Here is a 9,606-nt window from a genome sequence, read left to right on the forward strand (position 1 = left end):
AGTTATCAAACAGATAAAGTAAAACTAAAATAAAGAGTCTGAATGCTAAAAATCCTTGTGTTTTCTTTGCATTCTAATAGCGCCCACATTACCACCTCCCTCAGTATAGGAATAAAGGAGAGCATCATTACTTCTGAACATGTACATAACAATAGTATTCTGGTGCTTCTGTTTTATGCCTTTATATAAAGGGTGTTGTTTTGTTGCTTATTTTGAATGTCTTACTGGTGCTCAGCTACAGTAACACTTTGGATGTTCTTCGTCTTCCATTGCTGCAGTCCTAACAATTGGGTATAGTCCGCATCCAGTCGGCCCGAATACCAGAGTATAAGGCTGACGTCGGTCATGGCGCATTAGACTGACGTCAGTACGTCAGGGTACTAATGCGCATGACCGGCGTCCTATCCTCAGTCTTTTTTGCCGCGTGGTCCGATGCAGAAGCAGTTTTGCAAGTGCAGGTTGGCGTTCTGAGATATTTCCGAAACCGGAGTTTCAGACCGAATCAGAGTTGGCTAAGTACCCCGTTGGGGAACATTTTGGTTTTTTCTTGCCTCAGTATTTAACCGGATGTCAGAAAAAGTGAATAACTGTATTTCTTGTGGGAAACAGATACCGCATAAGGATTTCCATACTTTGTGTATACCTTGTTTAGGGCCTGAGCACGACGTTGTTAGTTGCCGCTCTTGTGCTAGGTTTAACAAACGCACTATTAAGAGGAGGTTAGACTGTGCCAGGTTAGTGTTTGGGAAACGTTGCAATTATAAAATGCCGTCGGATGCTCCGACGCCCGCTTCGTCCAAGAAGCGCAAGGACAAAACAGCGAAGCCTAGGGTTGAAGAACCGGCAGTCCCGGACGTCGGTTCTTTAGGAGGCTCAGTGGAGCCAGAGGTTTTGCCAGGAGTTTCTATGGAGTCTCCGGCAGAAACTTTACTGTTACAGGATGTCCCATCTCAGGAGGCAGGCCAGGCTGAAGGGGCTTCTCAGGTGCCTATTCTTCCCTCTTTTCCCACAGTAGTTAGAGCCTCTCCTTCTGTTGCTAAAGCTTCTTTTAGAGGTAGGCCAATTTCAGCTTCAGTGGGGGCTTCTCCTAGCTTTTCGGGTTCTGTACCTAAGAAACATATGCTTAAAATGGCAGAAGATTTGATTACTATGATTAGGGGTTCTATGGGCCCTCCTGCTAAGAGGCCTAGGGTGGAGCCGGAGTTTGCCAGTTTTGAACAAGGTTCAGAGGCTTCTGAGTCCTCTGCGGATGATTTACAGGAGTATCCTCCTTATTCTGATTCTGATGTGGATGATGCCACTCCTTCGGCTTCTCCTCCTGAGGATTTTTCATTTTCAGAGACTCTGCATTCCATGAGGGAGCACTTTAAATGGGAAGGCCAGGATTACTCTGATTCCAGGAAGAGGCTTAGGGAATTCTTGTTTTTACCCCAGCATAGGCCCTTAGCTATACCTCCTGTGTTGACTGTGGTGGAAGATGTTTTTGCAGAGGCTTCCCTGAACCCTGATTCTTTGCCTCCTGCTCCTGTTAAACCTGATAGGTACTATAGGGTGCCCGAAGCTCATAAGTATTTGTTTAAGAGTCCTAGGGCGGACCCAGAAACTGTTTCTCAGGGGCCTAAAGGTGTTAAAGCCTCTGTGGTTAGAAATCCTGTTCCCACTGACAAGGAGGCTAGGGCTTTGGATAGGTGGGATAAGAAACTGTATACTTCTTCCACTCTAGCCATGAGAGCATTGAATTGTCAGTTCCACATGCTGAAATATCAAAATTATCTCCTTTCTCAATTGAAGTCTAAGGTGGATGCTTTGGTGGAAGGTATTGAGTGTAAAGAGTTGCTGGATTTGGTTTATGTGTCTGAACAAGTGGGCAAGCATTCTTTGCAATGTGGCTTTGATGCTGTGCAGGCCTCCTCGAGGGTGGCTGCCACTAGTTCGGTTCTTCGCAGGCATGCCTGGTTAAGGGATCAGAATTTGGCTGAGCATGTTAAGACAAGGATTTTGGATGCACCTTTACAGTCTGATGTGTTGTTTGGTTCGCCTGTGGAAGCAGTTTTAAAGAAAATGGAGGACAAAGCTAAATCTATGCAAACTGTTAAGGATTTTTTGCAGGTACAGCCACCGAAGTTTAGTAGAAATTGGCCTGCTAAGGGGTGGACTTATCCTGCTTATGACTCCCAGTCTAGGGGTAGATCTAGACGTGGTAGGGGCAGGGCTCAAGGTTCTTTTAGGTCTAGAACAGGATGTTCACCTGCTCAGACTTCTGGTGAGGGCAGGGGTCAGTCCTTTCGTAAGCAGACCCAATGACCTGCCTTTTCAGCTGCCAGTAGATTCTCGTCTGGCAGCTCCTTTGGGAGGACGACTGTCTCTTTTCACAGAAAATTGGGATTTAATTACTCAAGACAGATGGGTGTTGGACATTATTCACCACGGTTACAGGTTTTATTTCCATACAATGCCCCCTTTCAAAGGCATGCCAGACGTTCCTCCTCCACAAAGAAAAGAGGCTCACAAGCAAGTTTCTCAGTTACTCAAAATGGGGGCCATTCAGCCAGTCCCTGTATCAGAAAGGGGCCTAGGATTTTATTGCCGCATGTTCCTAGTACCAAAGAAGGGGAACACGTGGAGACCAATTTTGGATTTATCTCTCCTCAACACTTATCTGGACATTCCCAAGTTCAAGATGTTGACGTTACAACAGCTTTTGCCTCTGCTGGGCAAAGATCACTGGATGGTAACTTTAGATCTCAAGGAAGCTTACCTTCATGTGCCTATCCAGCTAAGTTGCAGGAAGTATCTGCGGTTTCGAGCTGGAGATTCTCATTATCAGTTCTCTGCATTGCCCTTTGGCTTATCTACTGCGCCCAGAGTATTCACCAAGGTTCTGGCTCCAGTGATAGCTTACTTCAGGCTACAAGGAATTCAAATCTATCCTTACTTAGACGACTGCCTGATTCTGGCTCAAGAAAAGGAAGACCTTCTACAGCATCTGGAATATGTTATAGCAGTGCTAAGATGCCTAGGGTATTCTGTGAACGAAATAAAGTCCAGTCTAGTACCCTCTCAAGACATGTGCTTTCTGGGTGTGAGACTGAATACAGCAGCCCAGATGGCCTTTTTAACCCCGGACAAACAAATGGGTCTATCACTTTACTTCCATCATCTATCTCATCAGTCCGTGCTGACTGCAGGGACAGTCCTTCAAGCATTAGGGTTCATGGCATCTTGTATTCTGGTACTTCCCAATGCCAAACTGCATGTGAGGAAGTTACAATGGTATCTCAAAAATGTATGGACACAGCACTGCCAGGATTTAGACACTGTCATTCCCATAATACCTTGCCTTCAACGGGAATTTTTGTGGTGGGCTCAGGAATGTCACCTAAACAAGGGACTCTCTGTGACCCGGCCAGAGGCGAGTCAGATTTTAACGACAGATGCCTCGGACATTGCTTGGGGAGCTCATCTAAATGGAAAGTGGATACAAGACAAGTGGCCTGCCAGACTACAGCATCTACATATCAACATGAAGGAGATGTTAGCAGTCCAGTTCGCTTTACTGGCTTTCAAGGAGTTCCTTCTTCCGGGACAGGTGTTGATTCTAACAGACAACACAACTGTCATGTGGTACATCAACAAGCAAGGGGAACACATTCTTATCCTCTATGCAGGCAAGCAATGATTTTATGGGAGATTGCGCTAAGCTTGCAACTAACTCTTCAGGCAAGGTTTCTGCCGGGAGCACAGAACTCCTTAGCAGATGTGTTAAGCAGACAAATCATGGATCCCCACGAGTGGAAACTGGATCTTCATGTATTTCAGACATTGACAGTGTCATGGGGAACTCCAGACATAGATCTGTTCGCTTCTCCACTAAACCACCAGCTGCCACAGTATTGCACAAAGGGGTTTCATCACACAGCTTGGAAAGTGGATGCTCTGTCTTTCAGTTGGGAAAATCTTCATGTGTATGCCTTTCCACCTCTGCCTCTTCTTCCAAAGGTGCTATTAAAGGTCAGACAAGACAGGCCAAGGATGATTTTGATAGCTCCAGATTGGCCTCGGCAACACTGGTACCCACTACTACGGAGTCTGGTAAAGAAGCCTCCATGGCCTTTACCTCTGATTCCTCATCTGTTATCTCAAGAGGACGGTCATCTGCTCAATGTCAAGCTTCACTCTCTTCATCTAACAGCCTGGCATATTCTGTGTTGAAACACAGCAGGTCTCAACTTCCTCAACAAGTTTTAAATGTGATTATGGAAGCTAGACCTAGTACAAGGAGAGTGTACGCAGCAAAATGGAAGAGATTTTTATTTTGGAGTGCAGCAAGGAATTTGGAGATTTCTGAGCCTAATTTGAGTGTGGCTCTTCAATATCTTACCGAGTTATTGGACAAAGGGTTGTCCTTCTCTTCTATTAAGATTCATGCTGCAGCAATTTCTGCTCACTATGATTGTGACCCACCTTTGTTTTCACATCCTTTGTTCAAGCAGTTTCTTAGAGGGCAAAGAATATAAGACCCCACGTAGAGCTCCTACTCCTGCTTGGGATCTCAATTTTGTGTTGGAAAAACTTACTCTACAACCTTTTGAGCCTGCGGCTACTGCTGAATTGAAATATTTGTCATGGAAGACTGCTTTTTTGTTGGCTATTACTTCTGCAAGAAGGGTGTCTGAGTTGCAGGCCCTTATGGCAGTCGAGCCCTTTTTGATTTTCCATAAGGATAGGGTATCATTACGTACTAATCCTTCCTTTATGCCTAAGGTGGTTTCTAGTGTGGCTTTAAACCAAACTATTCATTTGCCTACTTTTTATGCTGACCCCCAAAATAAAGGGGAAAAGATTTTGCATACTTTGGATGTACACAGGCAATTGCGTTATTACTTAAGCAGGACTAAGGATTTTAGGCAGTCTCAGCAGTTGTTTGTTTCTTTTGCTTTGAGTTCGCAGGGCAAGCCTGTGTCAAAACAAACTATTTCTAGGTGGATTGGCTTTTGCATTGCGTTTTGTTATTCCCATCATGGCAAGGAGGTTCCAGCTGGGATTAGGCCTCATTCCACTAGGGCTACTGCCACTTCAACAGCATTTCTACGGGGGGTGGCAACTAAGGATATTTTGGAAGCAGCTACTTGGAGTTCAGTGCATACTTTCTCTAAGCATTATCACCTTCCTATCTACTCTAAGTCTAGGGCTGGTTTTGCCACAGCTGTTTTGCACGGCATGTTGTCAGCTCCTGCTTCTTTATGATTTGCCAGCCTCCCTTACCTCTGCTTTGGGATTCTACCCAATTGTTAGGACTGCAGCAATGGAAGACGAAGAACATAGTACAGTTTTGTACCTACCATAAATGTAGATGTTCGAGGATTCCATTGCTGCAGTCCAATTACCTCCCTCCTTCCCTCTGTGTTTAGGGGTGGTAGTGTAGGTGAGTTTACCTGCTTATATTTTTGTATATATTGTTCATGTTTTGGTGCAGGTTTTTTGGGCCTTGTCTTTTTAGGGTCTTCTGACATCTGGGGCAAGAAAAGACTGAGGATAGGACGCCGGTCATGCGCATTAGTACCCTGACGTACTGACGTCAGTCTAATGCGCCATGACCGACGTCAGCCTTATACTCTGGTATTCGGGCCGACTGGATGCGGACTATACCCAATTGTTAGGACTGCAGCAATGGAATCCTCGAACATCTACATTTATGGTAGGTACAAAACTGTACTTTTTCTTGCCTTCATTGTGCTTTGATCAAAAGATTTCCTGTTTTGAAAGTGTTGGGCTTTTTCTATCATCTCTTGTTCAAGGAGACGCCAGCCTGTCCCTGTCCCTCTACCATCACCACGCCCTTCAAGTTATTGTAAATGACCACTTTACTTGTATGATCATTTTTTTTTGTCAATGCATTTAGTCTGCTGACAGCATATAATTATTCCACGGAGCTTGTATGTTTTGAAACAGAGAGATCACAAATTGCTTGATCAGTGTTGTCAGTGTATTATTTTGTCATCTCTGTCTGTCCAGCTACTGTTAAAAACCCAGTGATCTGATGATGTTCATTGTGTTACCCTGCTGCAGTCATCACACTTGGGTTATCCTGCCATCAGGCGGTCCTGCAGTCGGCCCGAGTTCCAAAGCCTTGGTCCAGCGTCGGTTGCTGTCACTTCTTCCCTGACGTCAGTGCGCCAGGGGTATATAAGAGGCATCCGACGCCATTTTCTTCAGTCTTTCATGTCACGCAATGCCCGATGCAGAAGCAGTTCGCAAGTGCCGGTCGGCCGACACCTGGGATTTTTGAATCGAATTTCAGTCCGAAGTCTTCAGTAAAGCTAAGTACCCCGTTGGGGAACCTTTTCTTGCCTCAGTCCGATGTCAGAAAAAGTTAACAATTGCATTTTTTGTGGGAAGCAAATACCTCATAAGGACTTCCATTCTTATTGTATTCCTTGCCTAGAGCCAGACCACAATGTCACAGGTTGTCGGTTTTGTGCTAGGTTTAATAAACGTACTATCAAACGCCGTTTTGACTTCGCACGACATTTAATTATATCATGCCGTCTGAGCAGCTGACGACCGGCATGCATAAAAAAACGCAAGGATAAGGACAGGCAGCCTAGGAACAAGCCAGACTCAGAGGCCTCTGCTGGGCCTGTCGCCGGTTCTCCGGTTTTCAGTGAGGCACCTACGCAGCCCATTACGACCGCAGAATTGGAACCCCAGACAGCTGCGGATTCTCAAGCAGAGTGTACTAGGCCGATGCAGCCATCTTCATTAGGTCCTTCCGACACTGGAGCAGAAGGAGATCCCGGTGCAGTGGAAACACCTTCTGTTGCAGAAGGTGTCTTCAAACCAACTACACTCACCATTAAGTCTTATGCTAAGCTTAAAACTCCATTAAAACCAAAAAATACTGTACATCAGTCTACAGTTAAAGGCCCCATGCCTAAGAAACAGATGCTTAATATGGCTGAAGACTTGATTACCCTAATCAGGGGATCCCATCCCCCTCCATATAAAAGACCAAGACAAGAGGAGGATTATGCTTCCTCTGACCAGGTTTCAATTTCCTCAGATTCTTCTGAGGAACAGGATTACACTTTCCCCCCTTATGAAGACTTTGATGCTGAAGACTCTATCCCCTCAGCATCTCCCCCTGAAGACTACTCCTTTGGGGAAACTTTACATACCATGAGGGAACATTTCCACTGGGAAGGCCAGGACTACTCTGATTCTAAGAAAAGGCTCAGAGAGTTCCTTTTACTACCCCAGCACAGACCACTTGCTATTCCTCCAGTTTTAGATATTGTGGATGATGTTTACTTGGAGTCTAGTCTAAATCCAGACTCTCTACCTCCTGCTCCAGCCAAACCAGACCGATACTACAGAGTGCCTGACTCACACAAATTCCTTTATAAAAGCCCTGTGGCTGACCCAGAAACAATTTCTCAGGGTCCCAAGGGGGATAAGGCTTCTATGGCTAAAAATCCTGTGCCCTCTGAAAGGGATTCCAGAGCCCTAGATAGATGGGGAAAGAAAATATACACCTCAGCAACTCTGGCTATGAGAGCATTAAATTGTCAGTTTCACATGCTGAAATATGAGCAATTCCTAAAGTCTCAATTAAAGCAAAAAATGAGCACACATAAAGAACAGTCTGAATTCAAGGAAATGCAAGATCTGTTGCATGCAGCTGAGCGGGTGGGCAAACATACTTTACAATGTGGGTTTGATTCATTGGAAGCTTCCTGTAGAGCAGCTGTTACTGGGTCTGTCATACATAGACATGCTTGGTTAAAAGAACAAACCCTGCCTGATCATGTTAAAGCAAAATTATTGGATGCACCTTTACAACAGGATGTATTATTTGGTGTCAAAACAGAAGAGGTCTTAAAGAAAATGGAGGATAAGGCAAAGTCTATACAGACGGTCAAGGATTTCTTACAAGTACAACCCCCTCGTTTCAGCAGAAATTGGCCAACAAAAAACTGGTCCTTTCCAGCTTCTGACAGATCACAGAGGGGCAAATACAGACGCCCAAGGGGCAGAGGTCAGTCACAAGGCCCTTACAAACCTTGCCAATGGGGTACTGCTACCCAGAAAGGAAGAGGAGACAGGCCCCAAGCTAGCAGAAGACAAACACAATGACTCAGTCCTCAAACTACCAAGCAAATCTCTCCTGGCAGCTCCCTTGGGAGGAAAATTAGCATTTTTTGCAGACAACTGGCACATCATCACAAAAGACAAATGGGTCCTAAACATTGTCTCACAAGGATACAGATTCCACTTTCATACCTTGCCAAGGAAAAAAGGAATGCCAAACCTGCCACCAAATCAATGGGCAGAGGCACAAAAACAAATTACAGCTCTCATGGACATGAGAGCCATTCAACAGGTACCTACACAGGAGCAAGGACAAGGATTTTACTCGACTCTTTCTAGTTCCAAGAAAAGACAAAGCATGGAGACCCATTCTGGATCTTTCAATTCTGAACACCTATCTGCAAGTACCAAAATTCAAGATGCTAACACTACAGCAGCTTCTTTCCATGCTGGGCAAGAATGCTTGGCTAGTAACGTTGGACCTCAAGGAGGCATACCTGCATGTCCCTATCACACAAAATTGCAGAAGATACCTCCGCTTCATTGCAGGCTCAACACATTATCAGTTCTCTGCACTGCCCTTTGGCTTATCTACTGCGCCCAAGGTCTTCACAAAATGCCTGGCACCAGTAATTGCATACTGCAGACAAAGAGGAATTCAAATATACCCATACCTGGATGACTGCCGTATTCAGGCAGAAAGCAAGGACATTCTTTTAAAGCATCTGGCATTTGTCAAACACCTTCTAAGTTGCCTAGGGTACACAGTAAACGAAAAGAAATCAAAACTAGTGCCCTCACAAAACATAATATTCCTGGGTGCCAGCTTGAATACAACGGCCCAGTTGGCTTATCTCACGCCAGACAAGCAACAACAGCTGACTCAGTTTTTCAAAATAATGGCAACAAAGACCCAACTCCCTGCAAGAAAAATTCTGCAGGCCTTGGGATTCGTGGCATCTTGCATACTACTAATACCATTTGCAAAACTGCATAAGAGGAAATTACAATGGTACCCGAAAAGCGTATGGACTCAGCACAGCCACAGCTTGGAAACAATGATGCAACTCATTCCCTGCCTTCAACAGGAGTTTCTATGGTGGGCACAGGCATGTCACCTCAACAAGGGTCAGCCTTTCACCTTAGACACAGCCAGGCAAACTATGACAACAGATGCATCGGACTATGCCTGGGGAGCACACATGGCAGGACAGTGCATTCAGGGCAAATGGACTACAGATCAAAGGCATCTGCATATCAATCAAAAAGAAATGCTAGCAGTACAGAATGCCCTAACAGCTTTCAAGGACCTCTTACACCCAGGACAACTAATAATAAAGACAGACAACACCACAGTAATGTGGTACATAAACAAGCAAGGGGGCACACATTCCTACCCTCTGTGCAGGCAAGCAATGATCTTGTGGAACACAGCACTGTCTTACCATGTTCAATTGCAAGCACAATTCTTGCCAGGAAAGAAAAACACTTTGGCAGACGACCTAAGCAGAAACA

The sequence above is a fragment of the Protopterus annectens genome, chromosome 3.part1 (genome assembly GCF_019279795.1).
Source record: "Protopterus annectens isolate FY-2018-M chromosome 3.part1, PAN1.0, whole genome shotgun sequence".
In the NCBI taxonomy this organism is placed as follows: domain Eukaryota; kingdom Metazoa; phylum Chordata; order Ceratodontiformes; family Protopteridae; genus Protopterus; species Protopterus annectens.